The following is a 26,612-nucleotide window of genomic DNA, read 5'->3' as shown; positions in this document are numbered from 1 at the left end:
ATTGGATGATGTCAGGCTATACAGGGACACCCCCCCAATTGGTAACACCCATCCGGACCTTCATTGCAAACTGCTAGCTATTCATTCATAACTTCTAGCAGGAATAATATTATTATGATATGCCAAATGCAATAAAACAGACGTGCCAGGAGAGGTTACAAGTCCTCTTTAAAGACCTATAAATCTTTGGCCGAATTGACACATGACGTCTGTGTACCAGACGTATTTCTACGTCCATGTTAATCACCTGACTGCTGTGAACTTGCAGTATACAGTATAGGAATCTACATTGTTTTCTGTGTGTGTGAGGCTACTTTCACACTAGCGTTAATATTTTCCTGTATTAAGATCCGTCATAGGGTCTCAATACCGGGAAAAAAAACGCTTCCGTTTTGTCCCCATTCATTTATAATGGGGGACAAAATGTAACTGAACAGAACGGAATGTCCAAAATGCATTCCGTTCCGTTCTCATAACTGAAAGCAAACCGCAGAATGCTGCGGTTTGCTTTCCGTCCTGGGATGCAGTGCAAGACTGATCCGTCATGACCCACAATGCAAGTCAATGGGGACGGATCCGTTTTCTCTGACAATAGAAAACTGATCCGTCCCCCACTGATTTTCAATAGAGTTCATGACTGATGCGTCTTGGCAATGTTAAAAATAATACAACCGGATCCGTTCATAACGGATGCAGATGGTTGTATTATCCGTAACGGAAGCGTTTTTGCTGAACTCTGCCGGATCCAGCAAAAACGGTAGTGTGAAAGTAGCCTAAGTCAGTTAAACCCGTGGTCAGGTTGTGACACACGTAAGTAATACAAATGCATAATACATCCGGAACACAGATGCGTGAATTCAGCCTTATGCCTTATTCACACAGTCGGGCCTTGTTCACATTTCCATGTACGTTACACGTGAAAAAAATCACTCCGTGTGACATCCGTGTGTTTGTTTTTTACCCTCTGTGTGTCATTCATATTTCATGGATGCTGCCCAGCTGAAAATTAATTTCCAGAGCATCTCCTATCAGTGGTCAGTGAAAAATGGACATAGCACAGAATGCCATCTGTGTTGTGTCCGTGATTTTCATGGAACCATAGACTTCAATGGGCGTCTTTGATCCGCATGACTGACCAAAGTAGTGCATGTCCCCGTGATTTTTTTATTTTTTTTTTACTGACCCACGGTCAGTAAAAATAATACTGATATGTGAACAGACATAAAAATAAATGGGTACATGTGCTGTCTGTAGAAAATGCACACGTCGTTGAAAAACGGAAAAGTGAACGAGGCCTTATTGTTCGGTCAGTGATTTCCATCAGTGATTTTGAGCCAAAACCAGGTGAGGCTCTAAATACAGAACAGGTGCAGATCTTTCCCTTATACCTTATGTCTGTGGAGCCTCCAATCCTGGTTTTTGCTCACAATCACTGATGGAAATCACTGACCAAACACTGACGTGTGAATGAGGCCTTACCCTGTATGCTTGGAAAACTCTAGATGACTTGCTGAAATCCTTCCTGCCTTTAAATGCAACCCGGTCTGATACAGATACAGACCAGTTTTAAAGTGTTTTCTGACTTTAAAAAGCCTTTTTCAAATTTCTGGAAATAAATCTTCAATGTCAGACCCATGCGGGTGAATGGAGAGGTGGCCCTGCATGTGCAGTGGGCTCTCCATTGAATTCTATGAGTCTTCCGATAATAGCCGAGCATGCTCGCTTAGCTGTTTTTGGAACTCCAATAGAAGTGGATGGATGGCGCACTGTGCATGCCTGGTTCACTCTCAGGGCCCATTCTGGAGATAGGTGTGGGTCCCATTTTTGGGACCTGTACCTCTCTGGCATTGGTGGAATATCTTAGCAGTATGCTACCAATGTTTGTTTGAGATGACACAATCTCTTTAATTAATGAAAAGTTATGTAGCGTTTTCAAGATCTCTACTTGTGTTAATGGAAACTTTTATTGTTTACATTCAGAGGGTTAAAAGGGTCCTGACCCTGTCCTGCTTACACAGCTGCTGGGTTTCATTACAGTATATTGTTTGGACTGAACAAGCCCTCCAGCAGCTGTGCGAGCATGCCCTCAATCAAGATAGTTTTATTTTTGGGTGTGACTCCAATCAGTTTGACTAGGTACAATGCTGTCACACTGCAATCAGTGTAGCCTCTTTCTAATGGAAGTAAAAATAAATAATAAAAAAAATATTACATTTAACACCATTTTAAAGGGGTTCTGCGTTTTTTTTTAAACTGATGATCTATCCTCTGGATAGATCATCAGCATCTGATCGATGGGGGTCCGACACCCGGGACCCCTGCTGATCAGCTATTTGAGAAGGCAGCGGCACTGGCAGTAGCGCCGCGGCCTTCTCGCTGTTTACCGCAGGCCCAGTGACGTCAGGACTAGTATCGATGGCCTGGGCGGGCCTAAGCTCTGTTCACTTGAATGGAGCTTAGCCCCGCCCAGGCCATTGATGCTAGTCGTGACGTCACTGGGCCTGCGGTAAACAGCGAAAAGGCCGCTGCACTACTGCCAGCACCGCTGCATTCTCAAACAGCTGATCGGCAGAGGTCCCGAGTTTTGGACCCCTTCCGCTCAGATGCTGATCTATCCAGAGGATAGATCATCAGTTTAAAAAAAACTTAATAAGTTTTATTAACTTTAATAAAACTTTAAGATCACAGCTTGATGCCAGTGAATGGAAACCTTCTTGTTTACATTCAGAGACTGCCAGAGGTGCACTTGAAACTTTGCTGTTGCCATGAAACATCTGTTGCAGTACTAGGCACCCCCATCCCAAGGCTCACCTGGGGCCCCCATCCCAAGGTGGCTCAGAAGTCACCCCCCCATCCCAAGGCTCGGCTCCCCCATCCCAAGGCTCGGCCCCCCCCCCATCCTAAGGCGCCTCAGCAGTCTCCCTCCCAGCCATCCCCCCCATCCCAAGGTGGCTGAGCAGTCTCCCTCCCATCCCAAGGTGGCTGAGCAGTCTCCCTCCCGCCCCCCCCCATCCCAAGGTGGCTGAGCAGTCTCCCTCCCGCCCCCCCCATCCCAAGGTGGCTGAGCAGTCTCCCTTCCCCCCCCCCCATCCCAAGGTGGCTGAGCAGTCTCCCCCCCCCCCCCCCATCCCAAGGTGGCTGAGCAGTCTCCCTTCCCCCCCCCCCCCATCCCAAGGTGGCTCAGCAGTCTCCCCCCCCATCCCAAGGTGGCTCAGCAGTCTCCCTTCCCCCCCTCCCCCATCCCAAGGTGGCTGAGCAGTCTCCCTCTCCCCCCCCCCCCCCCCCCCCCATCCCAAGGTGGCTGAGCAGTCTTCCTCCCCCCCCCCCCCATCCCAAGGTGGCTCAGCAGTCTCCCTTCCCCCCCCCCATCCCAAGGTGGCTGAGCAGTCTCCCTTCCCCCCCCCCCCCATCCCAAGGTGGCTGAGCAGTCTCCCTTCCCCCCCCCCATCCCAAGGTGGCTGAGCAGTCTCCCTCCCCCCCCCCCCCATCCCAAGGTGGCTGAGCAGTCTCCCTTCCCCCCCCCCCCCATCCCAAGGTGGCTGAGCAGTCTCCCTTCCCCCCCCCATTACAAGGTGGCTGAGCAGTCTCCCTTCCCCCCCCCCCATCCCAAGGTGGCTGAGCAGTCTCCCTTCCCCCCCCCCCCCCCATCCCAAGGTGGCTGAGCAGTCTCCCTCCCCCCCCCCCCCATCCCAAGGTGGCTGAGCAGTCTCCCTCCCCCCCCCCCATCCCAAGGTGGCTGAGCAGTCTCCCTCCCCCCCCCCCCCATCCCAAGGTGGCTGAGCAGTCTCCCTCCCCCCCCCCCCCCATCCCAAGGTGGCTGAGCAGTCTCCCCCCCCCCCCCATCCCAAGGTGGCTGAGCAGTCTCCCCTCCCCCCCCCCCATCCCAAGGTGGCTGAGCAGTCTCCCTTCCCCCCCCCCCCCCCCACCCCCATCCCAAGGTGGCTGAGCAGTCTCCCTTCCCCCCCCCCCACCCCCATCCCAAGGTGGCTGAGCAGTCTCCCTTCCCCCCCCCCATCCCAAGGTGGCTGAGCAGTCTCCCTCCCCCCCCCCCCCATCCCAAGGTGGCTGAGCAGTCTCCCTCCCCTCCCCCCCATCCCAAGGTGGCTGAGCAGTCTCCCTCCCCCCCCCCCCCCCATCCCAAGGTGGCTGAGCAGTCTCCCTTCCCCCCCCCCCCCATCCCAAGGTGGCTGAGCAGTCTCCCCCCCCCCCCCCCCCCATCCCAAGGTGGCTGAGCAGTCTCCCTTCCCCCCCCCCCATCCCAAGGTGGCTGAGCAGTCTCCCTTCCCCCCCCCCCCCCATCCCAAGGTGGCTGAGCAGTCTCCCTTCCCCCCCCCCCCCCATCCCAAGGTGGCTGAGCAGTCTCCCTTTCCCCCCCCCATCCCAAGGTGGCTGAGCAGTCTCTCTCCCCCCCCCCCCCCCCCCATCCCAAGGTGGCTGAGCAGTCTCCCTCCCCCCCATCCAAGGTGGCTGAGCAGTCTCCCCCCCCCCCCCCCCCCCATCCCAAGGTGGCTGAGCAGTCTCCCTCCCCCCCCCCCCCCATCCCAAGGTGGCTGAGCAGTCTCCCTTCCCCCCCCCCATCCCAAGGTGGCTGAGCAGTCTCCCTTCCCCCCCCCCATCCCAAGGTGGCTGAGCAGTCTCCCTCCCCCCCCCCCCCCCATCCCAAGGTGGCTGAGCAGTCTCCCTTCCCCCCCCCCCCCCCATCCCAAGGTGGCTGAGCAGTCTCTCTTCCCCCCCCCCCCCCCATCCCAAGGTGGCTGAGCAGTCTCCCTTCCCCCCCCCCCCCCCCCCCTCCCAAGGTGGCTGAGCAGTCTCCCTCCCCCCCCCCCCATCCCAAGTGTCCCCAGGCACCCCCATCCCAAGGCTCACCAACCCTAGAGGTGTGCAATTCCACTGCATGTTCCTTTTTTTTTTTTTCTTTGAACCTACAGTAGTGTTTCAGTGATTTGCAATCAGGGGTTTCTTTTTGACCTTTGATTTTCTGCTAGGCTAGCTGCATCATTCATGTCTTTTATATGTCTTTCAGCTTCTTTAATCGGTCAGCTCTGTTAGTGTTCATCTTTTCCTGCTTTGCCTCCATTTTCTTTCCTTATTTTGCCTGCAGCCTACTTGCTATAGATCATGATCACTTGCCTTCATTCTGTTTCTGCCTGTTCGGAGTGGCAGCAGATGGTGATGGGGAAGTGACCATGTGCCAGACACCGCAGCGCCCATACCCCACCTTTCTCTCTATTCTTAATCCGTTCCCTTCCTTGCTGTCATATAGCTCAGCACGAGCTGCAGCCGTATCCTACACCCCCCCCCCCACCCCCACTTCTCCCTGCGCTGCCTGTAAGGAAATGACACTGTTGGAAATAACATTTTATAATATTTTGTGTTCAGTTCTTTGAAATCCTGTTTCAGGAAATGAACCATATGATACCAGCTCGACAGTTTTAAGCACTGACAGAAAAAAACAAAGGCATTGCTTTCATGTTGGATCATCAAGAGCTCTTTTGGTGGCCATTACAGTATTAACCACATGAGAGAAACGGCAAACCCCCTATGGACTACATAATTATTGTGGACTAATATGTGTATATATATGTACTATATGTTGTGTGCTGGAGGCTACAAACCTACCCTTTAATGTGATGGGTACCATCTCTAATTAGGCATCAGGGTTCAGAGGCATATCTGCATCACATCGCCTTGCCCCCTGCAGGGAGCAGTAAGTTGGAGGTCAGGCCTGGATGACAAGAACCACAATTAAATCCTTGAGCCCTGGGGCAACCATATCCTAATTTATTAATGAGCTTGGATAAGGAATTTAAGACTGTGTCCATGTAATACAATTTTTTCAGGGACACAAGCAGTAAAGCTGGCCATACACATTCAATATCTGAACGATCCTTCAGCTGACAGTTATCTCTCCCATCAAACGTGTCTGTGTATGCAGTCCCTCCTGTCAGATCCATGCTTCTTTCAGAATCGGACTGTGGAAGACTGTCTGTCAGACCTCGTAGACTGTAGTTGAGAAATCGTCAAGACCTGCCATCAAAAATCAAATACTTAGCCTAAAGATGGCCATGCACTTTAGTAGAAGATTGATTAAAAATGATTATTTTAGTCATAAAGATAGATGTTAAATATCACCTGAAGAATTGTCACGGATGCAGTGTGGGTGGGAAACTCCACACCGAGCACAGGAGGAAAGTGGACAGGAACTAGGCCTGGAAACTAGGGTAAAGGAGAAGGTCACCCCCTAGAACAACCCTAATCCAAGTCCTGACTACCTATCGATGGTAGGAAAGTTCATACACAGGAACCTAGAGCCCTAACACACCCTGTAGGGCCCTGGTATAGTGACAGGACTTGAGACAACCTATTTCTCCACCAGAAGGATGAACAAGAGTCTCTCTCAGGCCTCGATACAAAAGACAGGTAAATGCAACAAACAAAATACAAATAGGGAAGACGACACTTAACTTCACGTGGAGCAAAGGCAGCCAGGAGCTCAACCAAAATCCAACAACCAGTAGGCCAGAAACTGAAGCTATAAACTGCACCCCCAGAAGGGGGTAAGCAGTAATGAATAGGGGAAGTTAAATGACCAAATCAACAACACCTGCCAGAGGTGTGGTCATTACCAAAACAACACAGACACAAATGATCCACAAGGAACCAGTCAGATTTACCCACGTGTTGCCAGTCTTTCTGATCTCCTGGCACCTGTTACGGGAGTGTCCGTGACAAGAATGTTTTAGCCCACCAATGGCACGGGGTTATCTGGAAAGAAGTTGTCCATGTTTACAATTTTTGGCAGATTATCATCAGTTGAACTCAGCGATTACAACGGGGCCGGCTGACTAACCTGTATGGGGCCTCCCAACTCTCCCCTAGCATATGTCAAGAGTAGGGATAAGCAAACACAAATTTTACAGCTTCGGGTTTGGGGTTCGTGTGGCGTAGAAATTCCGTTATAATGAAATATAACGGAATTTGTAGACTGAATGCAAAACCAGAAGCCTTTAAGAGGCATTTTGTTTTGATCCGTCATAATAGAAGTCTATGGCCAAGCATAATGGATCTGTGCGGTTTCCGTTATGCAGGACTTTGGTTTCCATCCTGCATAACGGAAACCAGACTGATCCGCTATGCTTGGCCATAGACTTCTATTATGATGGATCAAAACGGAATGCCTCTTAAAGGCTTCTGTTTTGCATTCCGTCTACGAATTCCGTTATGTTCCATTATAACAGAATTCCTACACCACCCGAAGCTGTAAAGTTCGCGTTCGCTCATCCCTAGTCATGAGTAAAAGGATTTGACAAGTTGGATTTCTAGGCGGTATCCTTTTGTTTCATCAGGAGATAAGCCACCATCAGAGGTGTTTGGCAGCAGCTTTATCCATTCTTGCTGTTAAAAAAGCATACATGCTTGGAATATTTCGCAATTAATCCGCAGCAAACTCCACATGTGTTACATGAGATTTTATTGCCGAATTTGTCACGGATTTGTTGCAGATTTCACTGTATGCCAGGGGCAGATTGGGAATTTAAAGTGGAAAAAAAAACATAAATGTGGCCTCATTTAAAAAAAAAAAAAAAAAAATTAAATGATAATTGTATTGTTCGGGTCATTAGGGATTTGGCGATGGCAGATATGAGGAGGGGTTGTTTTTTTTATTTTTTTCATTAAAAAGCTTTTTTTTTTTTTTTCAATGGAAAAGAGTATGTGTGCGTTTTTATATTTTTTTATTTTTTATAATTTTTACTTGCACTACTTCTAAGTCTCAGATCCTTTGATCGCGACGCTCACACAGTATACTGTACATTTAGAAAACTGACACAATCTATTATGGCGTGCCTCTGACACCGTCTAAAGGGCAGACCTGGGGGCCTTTATTAGGTCCCCGGCTGCCATGTTAAAAGTTAAAGATGAAATCTGGTTCCTATGGGCAACTAAGCAAGTTTTCCTTTACACCAGTTTGATAAATCTCCTCCACTGTTTCTGATCATGTGTGCAAAGTGCCTTCTCAATAATCTACCCATATAACAGGCTCTTAAAGGGGTTCTGCAGTTTTTTTAAACTGATCTATCCTCTGGATAGATTATAAGCATCTGATCAGCGGGGGTCTGACACCCAGGACCCCTGCCGATCAGCTGTTTGAGAAGGCAGCGGCGCTGGCAGTAGCGCCGCGGCCTTCTCGCTGTTTACAGCAGGCAGAGTGACGTCACGACTAGTATCACTGGCCTGTGCGCGGCTATGCTCCATTCAAGTGAACAGAGCTTGGCCCCGCCCAGGCTATTGATACTAGTCGTGACGTCACTGGGCCTGCTGTAAACGGCGAGAAGGCCGTGGCGCTACTGCCAGCGCCGCTGCCTTCTCGAACAGCTGATCGGCAGGGGTCCCGGGTGTCAGACCCCCGCCGATCAGATGCTGATGACCTATCCAGAGGATAGATCATCAGTTTAAAAAAACTGCAGAACCCATTTAAGGGTACCCACACTTGGGGCTCGGTTTACGGTTAGGACATCCTCACAGATTCCGATGCAAATTTCTGGGCCTGTAATCCGTACCGCGTGCCTCAGACTTTTAGAAGGTTTAGGGCTCATGCACACGAACGTGTGTGTCCTATACCCATGCTGTGGACCGCAAATGACGGTCCACGATGCACTGGCACCGTCTGTGTGCCCGCTGTTTACAGATCACTTGAATAGGTCAACACTGCAAAAAATAGGACATGTTCTATTTTCTGCAGTGCAGAGGCAAGGAACGAAATCTCGCCGCTCCATATCTTGCAGATTGCGGACCCGTTCAAGTCAATGATACAGAGTGCACCAGGCCGGTGCCCATATATTGTGGACCCGCCGTTTGTGGGCCGCAATACAGGCACTGGGCACACACGTTCACGTGCATGAGGCCTTATTCTGTGCTGTCACAAACTTGAACAGGGTAAAGGGGTTGTTATGGCTTCACGTCCCTGGGGTGCTGTTGTCACCTACCTGTTGGCACAATGTGTTTTCATGTGTATTGTAGTCTGGCTGCTCCATAATATGACACCTGAAGATGTTGAGGATTCCTGCAGTATTTCTTTTCCCCATCTCCAGTTAGAGTCCTACCATGAGGTTAATGGCACCAGGCTGTTTTCAGTGAAGTAAAGCAGAGCTCCGGCTAATTGTTTTATGGGTCATTTCCTGCTGATGAGTCTCTATGGACACCCAGGGAATCCTCCCTTCTGGCATCAGGTCCCAGGGTAGTGGTGGAGAGGTCACCGCTGTCACCTCACAGCAAGCCTCTGCTGTTCACAAGGCTAGAGATGCACCGAGGAGGCGTTAATGTCTGTCATCTCAAGCACACGGACAATATGCCTAACGCCATTTACATTTACCCACCCGAGTGTTAATTTCTATCTTTCTGGTTTAATTACTCTCCAGTGACTAATAAAACTGATTATTATGGAAATAACAGTTATTCTATGTAAACGGGGAAGAAAAATGGGTTGTTGTCCTAACCCCGAGGGATAAAAAGGATTTTCACTGCTAAGACGGTGTGCCTAGAATATATGTGGCTGGTATCAGCATTAATACAGATCACGTATCGGACGTTTTCTTTTATTCGTCAGTGTAGACCTACCCGTGTATCCCTAGGAGTTCCCTGTGTATGCAAACATTTAATATGATTTGGATAGGAAAAAAAAAAAAAAAAAGTTATTTGATTCATTTTTTTTGAGGTTGGTGCAAAAATAATGGCACGCGGTATTGTTCTGCCATATTTGTGCACTATTTGAATACCATTAATGTCTATACATCTGGGTCTCATTTCCAATTGTCATGATTATCTGACCTTCAATGGAAGAAGAATTATGTCAGAGTAAAATGATCCCCTTAAAAAAACCTTTATTCCCTATACTGTACTGTGACATGAGGAACAGTGAACTCCCCAGTATGACGACATGTAACTTCCAGTTCCTTAAGGAATCCTTTTTAAGGATTTTATTAAGGACGACTCCTTGGCTTTCTGGCACGACTCTTTTAGTAAATACGTGTATTCCCTGTAAAATAACAATTCCAGAGTATATTTTCTTATCGCTCTGCCATTCCTACAAGAAATGTATAAATACGTTGACAACTGGGTGTTACTGGTGTATTAGTGATTAGTGCTGTCACACTGTATGGGGACTAACAGAGGAATGGGAGAAAATATGCTCCAGATTTATTTCATTGGAAATAGAAGCAGTTACTAAAGCATATGTGTCAGGAGAGGTGACAGGCTTTAAAGAGTCTCTGACAGCATGATCAACCCTAATAATCCAGGCTTAAAGGGGTTGTCTGGGTTCAGAGCTGAACCCGGGCATACCCTTATTTTCACCCAGGCAGCCCCCCTGAGGCTTGCATCGGAGCATCTCCTGCTCCGATGCGCTCCCTTGCCCTGCTCTAGATCGCTCAGGGCACGGGCTCTTTTGTTTTCAATAACGCACTGCCGGGCAGAAACTTCCACCCGGCAGTGTGTTCTGTGACGTCACCGTCTCTGATGGGCGGGCTTTATCGCTGCCCTAGCCGTTTTAATGGCTAGGTCAGTGCTAAAAACCGCCCATCAGTGCCGGTGACGTCACCGGGCTTCCTGGCGGCCCCATGGAGAGCCCCGATACGTCACCGGATCTCCAAAAAATGCCTTTGCCCTGCGCGATTTAGCGCAGGGCAAAGGAGCGCATCAGAGCATGAACTGCTCCAATGCTCAAGTCAGGGGGCTGCCGGGGTGAAAATGGAGGTATGTCCGGGTTCAGCTCTGAACCCAGACAATCCCTTTTAATGCATGGTAGGTATGGTAAGTAAATCAATATCTTTGAAAAAATATATAAAACATCCTGCACGATATGATAATAAATGTTGCGGATGTACATGGCTACATTTATACAGAAAATAATGCACTATAATAATAGATGCAAGCATAACATATGGACTTAGCCCTCACTCTATTCATAAAATCTGAGACACTTGGTCAATACATTTTGATCAAAACACATCTAAGCCCACCTACCAAGCGACAAGGTGGTCTCAGTTCAGGCGGGTCCTACGCTAAGCCTGCCTATGCCATTGGGCTTCTATGTTCAGGAGTGCAGACCCCGCACATATAGTGTGTTGATCCTAGTTACCTCCATGTGCAGCAGCAACCGGTGGGAGGAGGAGAACACACACCTATGTGTACCACCTTCATCAAGGTCGCCTATTAGATAGGTGGGGCAAAAGTGCACATGAATACTACTCCCAAACTAGGAGCCACTCCTTCAAGACAAGTTAAACAAATCACAGAAAAAAAATATATAAAACATCCTGCACGATATGATAATGAATATTGCGGATGTACATGACTACATTTATACAGTCACAGAAAATAATGCACTATAATAATAGATGCAAGCATAACATATGGACTAAACTAAGCCCTTACTCTATTGATAAAATCTGAGACCACCTTGTCGCTTGGTAGGTGGGCTTAGATGTGTTTTGATCAAAATGTATTGACCAAGTGTCTCAGATTTTATCAATAGAGTCAGGGCTTAGTCCATATGTTATGCTTGCATCTATTATTATAGTGCGTTATTTTCTGTGACTAAGTAAATCAATATCTTTCTTTTCTCTAAAGGGTTAAAGAGGTTCTCCGGCTTTTAATATTGATGACCCAATCAATATCAGATCGACGAGGGTCCGACACCCGGAACCCCCGCCGATCAGCACTGCGGCCATCTCGCTGCTTCCCGCAGGTTCTGGGTGTCGGCCCCTCACTGATCAGATACTGATGACCTATCCAAAGGATAGATTATCATTGAAAAAAAGTTGTAGCCCCCCCCCCCCCTTTAAAATTTCAGATATTATTAACCCTTTATGGAAAAGAAAGATATGTTTTTACTCAGCAAGATCAACTTTAGTGTCGGAAAGTGGGCTAGGCAAAAAGTGACAGTTTAGCAACAATTGTTTTGGATTAGTTCCACTTTGCAGTCCACACATCATGCTGGTGGAAATTCCTGTTATTTTACGAGTCGAGATCAGTTGTGTTTTTCACTTTCATGTTCTAGCAGAGGATTCCACTAACTGCCCTGCTTCCAGTGTATAATAAAGACTCGACCGCACAACAAGTGATATGTAAAACCTTTATACGTTTTATGCCTTTCACATCTAATAATATAAATCTGATTGTATATGTGTGTGTAGGTCCACTAAAGGAATCCACACCGTCGTATTTACTATCACGAAATTTGGCACACAGGTACATCAGGTGTCCGGGAAGGTTTTAGACCAAGTCTCGGCTCTCTAGGACGTACCGTTACTGAGATATTCACAAAAAAATGCAAATATGGCAGATCACATGACCTACATTAGCCAATAGAAGCCTGCAGATCTTTCTCTTCATATTCCAACTGCCATAGACATGGTCACATGTCCCTTATCAGCCAATAGAAGCTCGCAGGTCCTTAGTCTCCACATACACACAGTTTTATATCAGGTTTTCTCAAAAGACTGACTTAAAAAACCCGCCCCCAGGTCCCGCTAAGCCACACCCCCAATTGTTTAGGTCATGCCCCCGCCAACTCCGCAGCCGACAGATATTGAAAATATGAAGGTAAAAATCAACTTCTGTCAGCTGCAGGAGTGGGAGGGAGAGAGACTCTCTCCCTGCAGCTCACACTCAGACAGCATTGTGCTGCTGTCTGAGATTGAGCTGTTCAAAAGGACATCCCTGTGTCCATCCAGGCCCTGTACCGGACAGAGGACAGGGAGTCTGAAAGCCGGACTGTCCGGCCTAAAACCAGACCTCTGGCTACCCTAGGGGCAGGCTGCTGTGGAGGTCACTGTTAAGGGACGGTCGGCTATGGAGGTCAGTGTTAAGGGGAAGATTGCTGTAAAGGCCACTGTTAAGGGGGTGGGGTGTTGTGGAAATCACTGTTAAGGAGATGATTTACTGTGGAGGTCACTAATAAAGGGGCAGCCGCTGTGGAGGTCACTGTTAAAGGGGCGGGCACTGTGGAGGTCACAGTTAAGGGGTGACGATCCACTATGGAGGTCACTGAAGAGGGTGGGGTGTTGTAGAAGTCACAATTTAAGGGAACGGAGCTCTGTGGAGGTCACTATTAAAGCAGTGGGGTACAGTGGAGGTCACTGTTAAAAGGGTTCTCCAGGAATTAAGAAAGTGAAAATACTTAAATATTGCTTTATTATAAATATATTCCCAAATGCCTTTTATTAGTTATAATTGCTTGTTTTGTCTGGGGAGCAATCATCAGGAGAAATAAAATGGCCGCCGTCCTATTACACACAAAACCTGTTCTGATCACACAGGAGGACAAGTTACTTCACACCACTGAGCTAAAGAGCTGCCTCATCCTCCTCTATGCTCTGCTTGTCAGGGATGATGATCCTGAATACAGCTGATAAGATCTCTGAATCTCTGTGGGAGTGGAGTTCATCAGGAGACATGAAGTGCAGAGAGGAGGGACAGGACAGGCTATGGTAATAGAGACTGCATACATTACCACAGTCTGTCCTGTCCGTCCACTGTACTTCATGTCTCCTCATGGACTCCATTCCTACAGAGATTCAGCTGAAGATCTTATCAGCTGTATTCAGGATCGTAATCCCTGATAAGTAGAGCACAGAGGAGGATGAGGCAGCTCTTTACCTCAGTGTTGAGAAGTAACTTGTCCTGCTGTGTGGTTAGGACAGGTTTTGTATGTACTAATAGGACGGAGGCAATTTTATTTCTCCTAATGACTGCTCCCTAGACAAAACGAGCCATTATAACTAATGAAAGGTATTTGGGAATATATTTAGAATAAAGTAATATTTAAGTATTTTAATTTTCATAATTCCCGGAGAACACCTTTTTAAGGGGTACTGTGGCAGTCGCTGTTAAAGGGACAGTCGCTGTGGAGGTCTCTGTTAAGGCGGCCAGGAATGGTGGAGGTCAGTTAAGGGGGGACTGTAACCTATGGTCAGTGTTAAGGGGGCGGGCGGGTTCTGTAGAGGTCACTGTTAAGGGGGTGGGCCCTGTGGAGGTCACTGTAAAGGGGGTGGGGTGCTGTGGAACTCACTGTTAGAGGCAGGCTGCTGTAAAGGTCAAAGTTAAGGGGGTGCACTGCTGTGGAGGTCCCGTTTTAAGGAGATGGGGGGCTGTGGATGTCACTGTTATAGTGGATACTGTCTATCTTTTAACGACTCACACAAACATTAGTTGAAATATATTAAATATACCTGTGCGAAGCCGGGTGCTTCAGCTAGTGTATTATATAAAAATTGTAAAAAAGATCAGTGTAAGAAAAACATATGGCAACAGCTACTGAGTACGTGACTGAAGTGTCTATTGACATATTAATCCATGATTCTGGATATTTTGGAGGAGATTTATCAAAACCGGTATACGAGAAAATCTGTCTTAGTTGCCCATAGCAAACAGATTCCACATTTCATTTTTCAGAGCTTCTTTGGAAAATGAAAGGTGGAATCTGATTGGTTGCTCTGGACAAGTAAGCCAGTTTTCCTTTACACCAGTTTTGTTAAATGACCCACATAGAGTATTCCCTTTACTGAGGATGTAGCCTCCCAAAACCACCACCAACTTGTTTATTCAGTATGGTGACAGGTTCACAATGATGCCCTTTTATTTTCTGGGAGATTTGGTATAATGAAATAAAAGAAGTTTGAACACTGTATTCTGATGACCTGTAAGGAGCCAGGGGGTGGAGAGAATCATCTCCTGGCTTCACCTACATCCCACAGGCCAGGTAAATCCTCACCAATGGCACCTGATACATCACGTATATGAAATCACAAGGGGAACCAGCCAGCATGACTCTTCTCCACCCTCATGACTCCTAACAAGTATTTTCAGTACAGTGTTCAAACCTATTTTTCTTGGTTGCCGAATCTCCTAGAACAGCGGTCCCCAACTCCACTCCTCAGGGTCCACCTACCGGTCATGATTTGAGTATATCCCACAGAATGAATACCTGTTCTAAGTCTTGATGCACTAATTCTATCACCTGAAAACATGACTGTCAGATGGGCCCTGAGGACTGGAGTTGAGGAACACTGTCCTAGTATATTGTGAACCTGTCACTGTCTAAGGGTACTTTCACACTAGCGTTATTCTTCTGGTAAAGGGTCTCCATACCGGAAAAAAAAACGCATCAGTTTTGTCCTGCCGGATCCGGTACCAAGTGTTCTGGAAATTGCCGGATCCGGTTTTCTGGTCTGCGCATGCGCCAGGACATAGGAGCTATTTTCACTTTTGATCTTTGAAAAAAATTAGATACCGGATCCGTTATTCCGGATGAGACGGATCCGGAAAAAAACTGATTTCCGTTTGCATACTGTTTTCCGAATCAGTCAGGCAGATCCGAACAACGCTAGTGTGAAAGTACCCTAAGTTGGTGACCTGATCCTTCTGTCAGGTTCCCTGGCTCTGTTCAGAGGCTTCTCAGCAGAAAGGGTTAATACAGAAAAAGGAATTGCATCTTTTGGTGTATGAGACAGTAGGAAGGGGAACGGGTCTGCCGCCTTCTAATTACAGACTGTGCTGAGCTCTGATGTCTGCCTGGCGAAATTAGACTTGAAAGTGTGGTGGGAACAGCTTCTTTTGTCTTAAATTAGAAATAATCTGTCTCATTGAAGTGAGTGAAAGGTATGTGTGCTCCTTAAGGCCTCTTGCACACGAACATTTATTTTTTCAGCTTACGTTCTGTTTTTTGCGTTCCGTATACGGAACCATTCATTTCAATGGGTCCGCAAAAAAAGGAATGTACTCTGTATGCATTCTGTTTCCATATTTCCGTTTTTCCGCTTAGTTCAAAGATAGAACATGTCCTATTATTGCCCGCAAATCACGTTCCTTGGCTCCATTCAAGTCAATGGATCTGTACAAAAAACGGAACAGATACGGAATGCATCTGTATGTCTTCCGTATCTGTTCCGTTTTTGCGTAACCAGCTATTGAAAATTTTATGCCCAGCCCAATTTTTCTATGTAATTACTGTATTCTTCCGTTTCCGTTTGTGATCCGCAAAAAACTGAACGGAAGCGGAATGGAAGTTGAAACACTACTGAAACAAAAAAAACGGATCCATTTGAAACAGACCACAAAACACTGAAAAAGCCATACGGTCGTGTGCAAGGGGCCTAAGCCTCATGCAGACGTCTGTGGAACACGGTCCGTGAGATACCGGACTGGCTTTGCAGGAGTGAATGGCGTCATTGGTTGCTATGGCGCCGTGCGCTCCTGCAATGCCAGTCCGGTATCTCACGGACTGTGTTCCACGGACGTCTGCATGAGGCTTTAGATTTAGGATGTGGATGTGCCACCTGGACAAGGTGTGTTCTCGCCAGTTGATGGTCACCACTCACCACACATACATGTATTTTTGTGTATAAGGGATTCCTCCTTTTAGCCGTGTGTGTGCTAGTGGGATGGAACCGAAATGTGGAAACTGAATACTTCCTTATTTTAGAGAAATAAAGAGGATTATACTATTTCTTATCACTCCTGTCTCGATGTAAGGCTGATGTCCTACTGAAACCAGAAAGAGCAGTGATTTGCCACTCAATGAACATGAGATCTGAAGCGATTTTGTCTTTCTACTACAGGAGAAGGAAAGGTAACAAAAGGACTTGTTTTCATGAGCGATAGAACAATTTGACAAGTTGTCTTGAGTGAGGAGGGTCCTGTGCGTTGGTCATTCATTGTTTTAGGCCTTGTTCACATTTACATTTTCCACGGACAGCACACATATCCATTGATGTTAGTGTGTCTGTTCACACATCAGAACTATTTTACTGAATGTGGGTCAATAAAAAAAAAAATCACGGAGACGTGATCCGGACCAAACACGCCCATTGTATCAGCAGAAAAAGCAATGACGCAACACAGATGGCGTCCATGCTACGTCCATGTTTGGTCCGTTTTTCAATCACTATTAGGCTACATGCACACGACCGTTGTGTGTTTTGCGGTCCACAAATTGCGGATCCACAAAACATGGATGGCGTCCGTGTGCGTTCCGCAATTTGCGGAACGGCACGGACAGCCATTAAAAGAGCTGCCTATTCTTATCCGTTTTGCGGACAAGAGTAGGACAGGTTATATTTTTTTTTTTGCGGACCACAGAACGGAGCAACGGATGCGGACAGCATACGGAGTGCTGTCTGCATCTTTTGCGGCCCCATTGAAGTGAATGGGTCTGCATCCAAGCTGCAAAAACTGTGTGCATGAGGCCTTAATAGGAGATACTCTGGAAATGAGCTTTCAGCTGTGCAATGTCCATGGAGTACGGATGACACACGGACCAAACATATTCGCGCATGAAACGCGTACAGATTTATTTATTTTTTTCACGGATGTCAAATGGAAATATGAATGAGGCTTTAGGGTTCATCTAAAACCTGGCTAGTCACAGAATATCTGCTTTAACTCTTTCATGATCAGCGATGTTTTGGGCCTTCATGAACAGAGCAAAATGTCACCTTTTGGAATACGCCCTTTCTAAAGGTGAATTTGGATTCCCAGTCCACCTTGGAAATGTTTTGTCTCTATTTTTATTTGGGCGGTGGTGAGGGCTGGGGGACCCATAGGGCTTTCTTATTATTTAAAATGAATTTTCTAGGTGTTATTCTTGAAGAAAAATTTTAGTTTAAAAAAAAAGTCGCAATTTTTAAGGGGTCCGACCTCCAAAGCAATTTTAGTAATGACTCTTTCTGCTGAATATTTTCAGGGCCATTACTGAAACTGCTTTGGGGTTCAGGTAACCTTTTTAAGGCAATATGCCCCAAAAATGAATTCTCTGTTTCTCCCAAGCATAGCGGTGCACATTGTGTAACGTATGACGTTACTATAGCGCCGGAAACAAAAAACCTTTACATAGCTTTACAAGCACCCACCCCTGTACAGGGATGATAATCATCCAGGTACAGAATATTTTTAGGAAAGGTTTAAAAGTGAATAATGCTGGAGAACCTACAAAAATGAGTAGCTGTCGAGGTATATGATTTGGAATAACATGTTCTACTTGAGATGGTCCTCAGGGATTTTCATATTGATGGCCTATACTCAGGATATGTCATCAATATGATATTGACAGAGGTAGGACTCCTGGCACCCCTGCCGATCAACACTTTGAGGAAGCTGCGGTGCTCACCAGAGCTCAGGTGAGTACCGCAGCTTCCTTGTAGCTCACCAAACACAGCACCGTACATTGTATAGCGGCTGTGCTTGGTATTGCTGCTCAGCCACATTCACTTGAATGGAACGGAGTTACTCCTAGGCCGCGTGACTGATGAACATTTACGCCACATGGCCTAGGAAAAGGTCTAAGCGCTCACTGAGTGCTGTGGCCTCTTCATACAGCTCATTTGGGGGCGCGCGCAAGGGGTGCCAGGAGTTGGACTCCGAATGATCTAATATTGATGACCTATCCTGAACACATGCAGTTTTTTGGGGGGGAAGGGAGAGGTGGCCTTCAGCTGCTGATGTGAAACTGATATCTGTGCTGGAGTGGGGAATGAAGGAAACAGCAGGGGTACTTTGCATACTTTTTTCCACTAATCATTAAAAAGCCCAGGTAATTATAATTTTGGAATACAAGACCAAATCAAATTACATTCTTGATTGCTTTTTAATTAGAATTTCAGCCATTAGAAGTATTTCTGGAGTATCTGTGAATGAAAATGCACCCCATGTATTGCCTAAGTGTGCAGAGGACTAAAGCGATGTGTAATGTATGGACTCATGATAATTGTCGTTCTTATCTAAGGATTTTTGATCTACAGTTAAAAGGTCGAGCACTTTACAATGGATTCTTTAGAAATAACTTGAAAACCTTATGTTGGCTCAGTGACCCTAACCAATGATTGTGGAATGACTAGTGACTGTCTGGCCACCTGAATGTCCCCTGCTGTTTGCAGCTCCAGATACTATGGTGCTCTAGTGGCTCCAGAGAGGTTATAGCTTTTATTAAAGCTTAGAACTGAGGTCAAAACCATTCAATTTGTGGTTGCCACTAGGGTCAAAGGGAAAAGCTGAGACTCGCCCCAAATATATTAGATGATCAGCTGGTCACGGTTGATCTTCCCTGAGAATAAGACCATTAGGCGTGTTGAAATTCAACAGCCCGAACCTTCTTCCCTCCCGTCTGCCGTTGGACGAAGTTGGGATATCGCTATATATGTTAGATGATCGGTGGGTTCGCCTGACAGCAATCTAATATATTATGCCTCCTTTCATGCTGGTAACTCAAATGAAAGGTCAGGCGTGCCAGAGTTGGGGGATCCCAAGTGGGTGACCCCCTCTACGGCATATATTTAACCCGATGTTGGAAGTATGACTTGGTATATCCATATCATTTTGGCCTGGTTCCATGCCAGCTTCAACAAAACCTGCAGCCCTATGTGGACATCCTGTTCAGCCAATATGTGCCTTTCATGTTAAATGGAGTAGACCATTTACAATAAGAGCCACCAGGTTGCTATAATACAAGTAATATATGCAGAGTAGCAAACTATTTACTGGTTTTAAAAAGTAATAGCACTGGAAGCTGAAAATGTTAAAATAAATCAGTGTAATCGTAGAGCAATGTCATTTTTACTTTTAGTGAATAGTTAATAACAGTCTGTGAATTAGTCTCTAGATCCAGATAGTAGAGTAGAGAATTACAGGAATTCTTCCCCTGAAAACCCATGTGCCATTATGCTATGTAATTATATCGTAATGTAATAAAAGTTTTCTGAAAACAGCAATTAGCAACTGTAAAGGCAAAAAAAAATTGTCTTAGGAATATTACTAAATTTCTGGACCGAGGTGTGTACCCGGAGTATGTAGACAGCGCAGGATCTATTATGTATAACCGCCGGTTTATGGCTGTGGTGCTGTTAGAACATTTTGTATGGTTTAATTGGCTTCTTTTGTTCCTTATTTTATATTGCGCTGGCCATACACATTAGCTTAATGTCAGATCAACGCGCTGACCATCAAATGCGTGTGGGGCGTTCTGACCTTTCCTTGATGTCAGATGTTGAGAGTGAGAAGTCTTGGGCTGATGTTTCGCAACATGCCCAATCCTCTTAGGCTACGTCTACACCACGACATTCGTCGCACCAATGTCGCGCGACAATTTTTATAATGGCAGTTTACGGTGTCGCACTGCAACATGCAACATACTGCGACGCAACAGTCGCAGAAAATCCATTCGAGATGGATTTTTCTGTGACTGTTGCAGTGCGACACCATAGACTGCCATTATAAAAATTGTTGCGCGACATTAGTGCAACAAAATGTTGCGCTACAAATGTTGCAGTGAAGTTGTGCCCCATCTGTCGCGCGACAAATGTCGTCGTGTAGACGTAGCCTTATTCTCAGGGAAGGTAAGCCACCTCCAGTGGTGGCTGTTCCCATTCTGAAAAAATGATGCCTAAACGGCATCTGTCAGCAGATTTGTACCTATGGACACAGAGGCCTTCAGCTGCCAAGCACACATGCAACAGGTCAGTTTCATAGCTACAAATCTGCTGACCTTCAAGCTGGCCATAAACATTAATGTCAGATGAACACGCCAACCATCAAATGTGTTTGGGGACGTTCTTGACCGTCTCTTGATGTGAAATGTTGAGAGAAATATTGGGGTGATGGATTTCAACATGCCCAATCCTTTTATTCTCAGGGAAGGTAAGACGCTTCCAGAAGTGACTGTCCCCATTCAAAAAACATGCTGCTTAAGGGCCCATTCAGATGGCCGTATGCTGTCTGCCAAAATATGGATCCCTTTTTTTGCGGACGGTTCAGCAGTTCAGCAAAAAAAACGGATTGCATTCACTATTTTTGGGGGCCATGTCCTGATTTTCGTTGACAAGTATAGGACATGTTTTATTTGTTTTGCAGAGCTGTGGAATGGAAGAAAAGGGCCCCATAGAAGTTAACAGGTCAGCATCTAATCCGCAAAAAAACGGATCCGCGTTTTTGCGGACAGCATACGGCAGTCTGAATGAGCCCTAACTGAGTATGCAAGTGTATTTGGGATGGGGTGGTCGGGCAACAGCTGTCACCCACCTAAGGCCAGGTGGGATTATTCTTTCTGGCAAAAAAGTTGGAAATAGGACCTGTAGATAAACTTTTTGCTCAGTGAAGTGAATGTACCTGGTGCATGTTTGAATGGTGTTTTTGGGTGTTCAAGCCTATAACCCCAATGGAAAGTCTAGGGGAGGCTTGAACACAGTGTGAACTCAGCCTTAAATGGGTTATCCAAGTTCTCCAACAGCCCCCCCATGTGCCGGGCCCCTCACTGGGAATATACTTACCCCGCTCCCGGTCCCCACACCACCGCTGCTGCTTCTCCCTGTACACGGATAAAAACATCCGGTGTCAGGGGTGGGGGGGAGCAGCCAATGGCAGGCAGCGACGGGGACAAGCCTCCCTGGCATAGCGGGTGACCCTAAGATGCCCACAAATCTTCAATAGCTATTGGCCGACAGTTATCTGTCCTGGCTCCCCCATACACATACACACTCAATTCAGCCGATGAAGGAAAAAGGCACTGCCAGACACATCATCTGTCAGGGTAGACATTAGACCGTCAGCTGGTAATGTCATATTATTTGTAAATTAGGCTTCATGCGTATGGCCCTTCTTTGAGGGCCAACTGTATGTCCACTGATTTGGAGTTTTCATCTAGGTCAAGTGATGGTATAACCTTAGTTTATGTGGTCACTTGCTCAGAAGGGTCTGAATACAGGAGCCGCACTGAAATCTGGGGCAAAGGAACCAAGGCTTTGTCTTTGCACAGTGCCCCTCTCAGCTGTATCTCAGTGCCATTCAAGCACGTATACCTGAATGGCAGTAGCTGCACACCGCCTGAATGTCATAGGATCATGCATATTCTATTAGGGTACATTCACATGACCGTATTTATGTGTCTGCAGTCGTTAGGCAATTTTGCGTGGCCCAGCAAAAAAATAAAAATAGAGCATGTCCTATTCTTGTCTGCAATTTCTATCATAGGGCTGGCTGTGTGTGTGTTCTGCCTGTATCCATGTTTTGCAGATCCGCAATTTGCGGATCGCAAAACACATATGGTCGTCTGAATGTACCCTTATCAATATACTAATGGCTAAAAACATGCATTAAAGGGGTTTTCCCATCATATACAATGGGGGCATATCTGTAGGACATGCCCCCATTGTCTGATAGGTGCGGGTCCCACCTCTGGGACCCACACCTACAACGAGAACGGAGCGGGGAAACTAATGGAGGGCGCACTGTGCACGCGCAGCCGCCCTCCATTCATTTCAATAAGGCCGCCTATTTCTGTTTGCCCCATGGAAATTAATGGGAGCAGGGGCCGCGAGTGCGCGGTGCGCTCCCACTCACTTGCATGGGAGCAATGGAGAGCAGCTCTTGGTGGTGGACGGACCCCGGGGAACCCAGGGTCCTCCAGCCACAGCTCTCCTTGCTCTGTTCTCCTTGTAGGTGCGGGTCCCAGAGGTGGGACCCACACCTATCAGACAAGGGGAGCATATCCTAGCAATATGCCCCCATTGTATGTGATGGGAATACCCCTTTAAAATAGTCTCCATATTATTTATTCATATTTGGGACATGTATTATTGTTGTGGTGAATAGAAGGGTTTGTCTGCTGGGCCTCTCATACAGGAAGTGCTATCATTGTGTTAAAGTCTCTTATCCGAGACGCCCCTTGACAGTGAGCCAGTACAGATAACAACATGCTAGCCCTTCCTCGATGAAATGGAGTGGAATCACAACAACAGGCGAATGTTGCCTTTTTAGGACCCGTTTTTTTTCTTCCTTTCTGTCCAGCATTAATAGTCCGATATCATTCATTTTGGCTTGACAAGTGCGTTTACGTAAATACGCAGCAAGTTTTAGCATCTCCACATGTTTCTGTTGTTGTTAGTTTTCTATGACCTTAGCGAGAACTCCGCACAGGAACAACGCCTTCTCTGTATTCTCTCAGCCATCACCTCTGCCCACAAAAATCCCACATCATGGAGTTTCCTGTAGGACTGTATGTTTTGCTTATAGTTCTAGCTTTTGCTGGTCGGATGGCTATTCTTCAATGCTTACATATAGTGTTAGTCCCAAGTTTGCAAGCAAATGTAGTGTCGCTGTTTTATGTTTGTGCAAGGCAGTCTGAGTTCTCTCTACATGCAACTATCTCCGTATTAGATCTAAATCCTTCCTGAAAATTTACCAAGGAACATTCCAATAGAGGCTTAGGTGAATGAAAGCTCTCCACAAATCTCAAATTACTTAGTTTGGCAAACAAAATAAAAGTTTCAGGATCAGAATTTATTTTCTTTTATTTTTTTAAAGATTTTCTTATTTCTTTTGTGTGGTTGACAGAATCGTATAAAACTGTATGGACAAGCTTTTTTTATGGGCTGCTTGGTGGGTAGCACTAGGGTCCTGGGTTTCAACCAGTTGGAACATCTACTGTACTTGTATGTCTCCCCGAACTTGCATGAAGTTCCTCTGACACTTAAAATGAATAAGTTAAAGGGGTTGTCCAGATAACAAAGTATTTACAACAGGCCTCAAGATGGTGGCGAAAATAAAATATAAAACCATACTTGCCTCCCTGATCCACCACACGCGAGAATGGCAGGCGGTGCCCACTAAGCCTGTCACTGGCCACAGCAGTGACTTTCCTCAGCCAATGAGAGAGATTGTGTGGTACTGTGGAACTGTGGCAATATCTGTACAGCGTTGCAGAATATATGCTGTATCAGCTATGTGACATAATGGGCATCCAAGTGAAATCAATATTGTCCTGGAGACTTCTACTCTGCTTTTGCTCCATCATCATTGCTCCATTTTCCCCTGACAGAGGTCCTTGTGGTAGGTCCATTGTATTCTTCTATCGCCCATCATTTTACTGCTCTGGGTTTTAAGATATATATATATATTTTTTTTTTTTGAAGATGCCATTTTTTATTTCCAATTAAGAGACAATCATATGAGTTATAGAGCAAACCAAAATTGCTCTTGATTTGAGAAGTTGTCAGTAGCCGTGTTTCAGATTGTGGAGTATTCTTGCGTTTCGTGGAGTGTTTCTGTTCCGCAGGCTTGGTTTGCATACTTCTACAACTAGATTGTTTTGATGTGGCTGGTCACAGTAGCAGCCAGATAAATAAATGATACCGTGTCGGACTCATTATTTTAGGCCTCTGGTCGCAGAAATTCCTTTCATTGTGTATGAGCCGTACACATTGTTTATTCCAAAGAAACCTAAAGTAGCTTAATGGGATGTGTACGACTATATTGTTCTGAACATGTGTTTTTGGTCTCCTTAAGATGGCAATGTGTGAGCAGAATGCAGTAGTCACTATATCATTAAACCCAAAAATATCAGCTTCTTGTCGGTATAGCCCTCAGCACATTAGGAGTTAACGTTTGTGCCCTGACTTTTGAGGGCACATGTGATGACTGTCTGTTGCCCGGGTTATTGTGGGCTGTCAGGAATCCAAGCATTGTGGGCTCGGCACAGCTGAACAAAGCAGTATTGAGCCCCACTATGCTCTGCTACATTGAAATCTGAGTGGGTCAGGAAATTCCTGACATTGCTGTGGGAACACTCGGAGACCCACTGCTACTGCTACAGTGAGTGTGCCGGAGACAATGTACAGCCATCCCACCTAGAGATATGAAAAGATGGGTTTCACACTAAAGGTTTCCATCTGAGGCAATGTCTGACCAGAACAATTATGTGATTTTAGACTGACAGAAAGCAGTATTACAATATAGAGTTGAACCTGTGATCCATTTGTACTGCTTAAAATATGGTACCAAAATCTATGTGACCTTCCAGGAAAAATTCTTTGTTAGATGGTGCTAAGAGTGTTACTAAGAATGTTCTGGAGTTGCCTACATAGCTGTTCAAGGCTACCATGTTCTGTCCATCCCTCGTGATAGGACAAAGAATGTTCTTCAGCTTCACAAAACCAAATGGGTTAGTAACAAGGTTCTTTCTATCCTACGTTTTATGTCTCATGACAACAGCAGTACAATTTCATCTTGACCTAAAGATAGTTTGTTTTCTAAAGAGTACACAGATGGAGATCACTTAAAGAGGTTTCTTGCTTTTGAAGAGAATTATAACCTTCTTGCTTTGAGGAATACACAGGCATTTGACCTGATTTATCCTGTTTTTTAATTTTATTTTTTGTTTGTTTGCAACCGTTTTATATCTTTCATTATTCTTCACCTCAAATTTGTCAACATTTCTTCAGTGTGATCTTTCTGCCTAGAGTTTCTGTTATCTTCCATACCTGCTCCACATTACTTCTGTTCTCTGTATTAAAGATGACAGTAGCCTTGAGGCTCAGACTCTCAGGTACACCAATGAATACAATAGTCACTTGCTTTGGGCTATTGGCAAGAGGATTATGCAGATTAACACCAACAGCAAAACCATATCAAGAATGATTAGACTCCTTCTGGGCCATCAAATAGCACTTATTAATATATTTGGACAATACCTGGAAGCCCTTAGGGAACAGGAATTTGGAAATGTTGGCTTGTCTGCATGATTGCTTGCCCCACTGCTGTATCTATCCGCTCTTTATCTGTTTTTGTCTAAAGTAGTTGATCTTCACTTATCTACATACGAATATTGCTATTTAATACATAGGCTGAAATAAACAGGATTCATTAAAAAGCATTTCCTGCTAAATAAAAAAAATATATATAAAACATTGCTTTGCTTGGTACATTTGTAGTTCACGGGCCTAGAGACGCTGAGGATGGTATTGGTTTCCATTCTGGTTGTCTCCCGTTTTTTCCAGTAATAACCGCTTAAACCTAGGGTTATCTTACCATGATATTCTCTGTCCATATGCTTGGCTTTTTTGGCAATAACCGCCAATAGCCAGGTGGTTTGAGAAACTGGGTCCCCAGGCTTTTCTTTAATAGAGAAGGACTACTTAATTATCTTAAGAGATAATGGTCATTAACAGCGATGATTTAACTCAAGCAAAACCTTTTCTGGCCCAAGGGCCACATTGTCAGATTGTACCAATTCTACCACCAGGGCCACTATAGAATGGAAGAAATGACTTGTGTATCTCCACTCTTTCTGGAGTATCATACAGGGCTCTTCTTCTCTCTGACATGGGTAATACATGTGAACAGTCATCAGAAACAGACAAGCCAGATGGTTCGGGGCTGCAGGTGACATCCAGGCTGCAGATTGTGTATCCTTTACTTAAAGGGGACGTCTCATCTTACCATTACTAAGGCGAGATGATGCACAATCTCTACCACCAGCTGACCCAGAAACAGCTGAGAGCGCCACTGTGTCAGTAGCCCCCATGCACTGCAATGGAGCAAGTTCTGGCACGCTTCACTGTTTTCCGGCCAACTGGTGGTCAGGACTGTAGTTAGTGACAGCGAGATAAAAGAACCCCCTTAAAGGAATATATTTCCGAAAATTACCTATTGCAAAAAGGGGTTGTTCACTTTGGATAATAATTTTTTGATAGAATGGTACCCTTGACAATAAGCTGATCTCAAAGTGTCTCCCTTTTGGGTTTCCTAGTGATCAGCTGTAATCTGTGGGAAAAACCTGGCAGAAAGAATTA

At 45.8% G+C, this 26,612-nt stretch overlaps 1 protein-coding gene across 2 annotated transcripts in view; it reads left to right on the top strand.

The window, feature by feature from the left end:
• Positions 1-26,612, top strand: part of SRGAP2 (SLIT-ROBO Rho GTPase activating protein 2) — a 133,579-nt gene that overhangs the window by 36,309 nt on the left and 70,658 nt on the right. The gene's annotated exons all lie outside the window — the stretch shown is intronic.

Source organism: Bufo bufo, chromosome 3 (assembly GCF_905171765.1).
Source record: "Bufo bufo chromosome 3, aBufBuf1.1, whole genome shotgun sequence".
NCBI lineage: Eukaryota > Metazoa > Chordata > Amphibia > Anura > Bufonidae > Bufo > Bufo bufo.
Note: the sequence above shows the minus strand (reverse complement) of the source record. Positions and strands in the feature narration are given on the sequence as shown.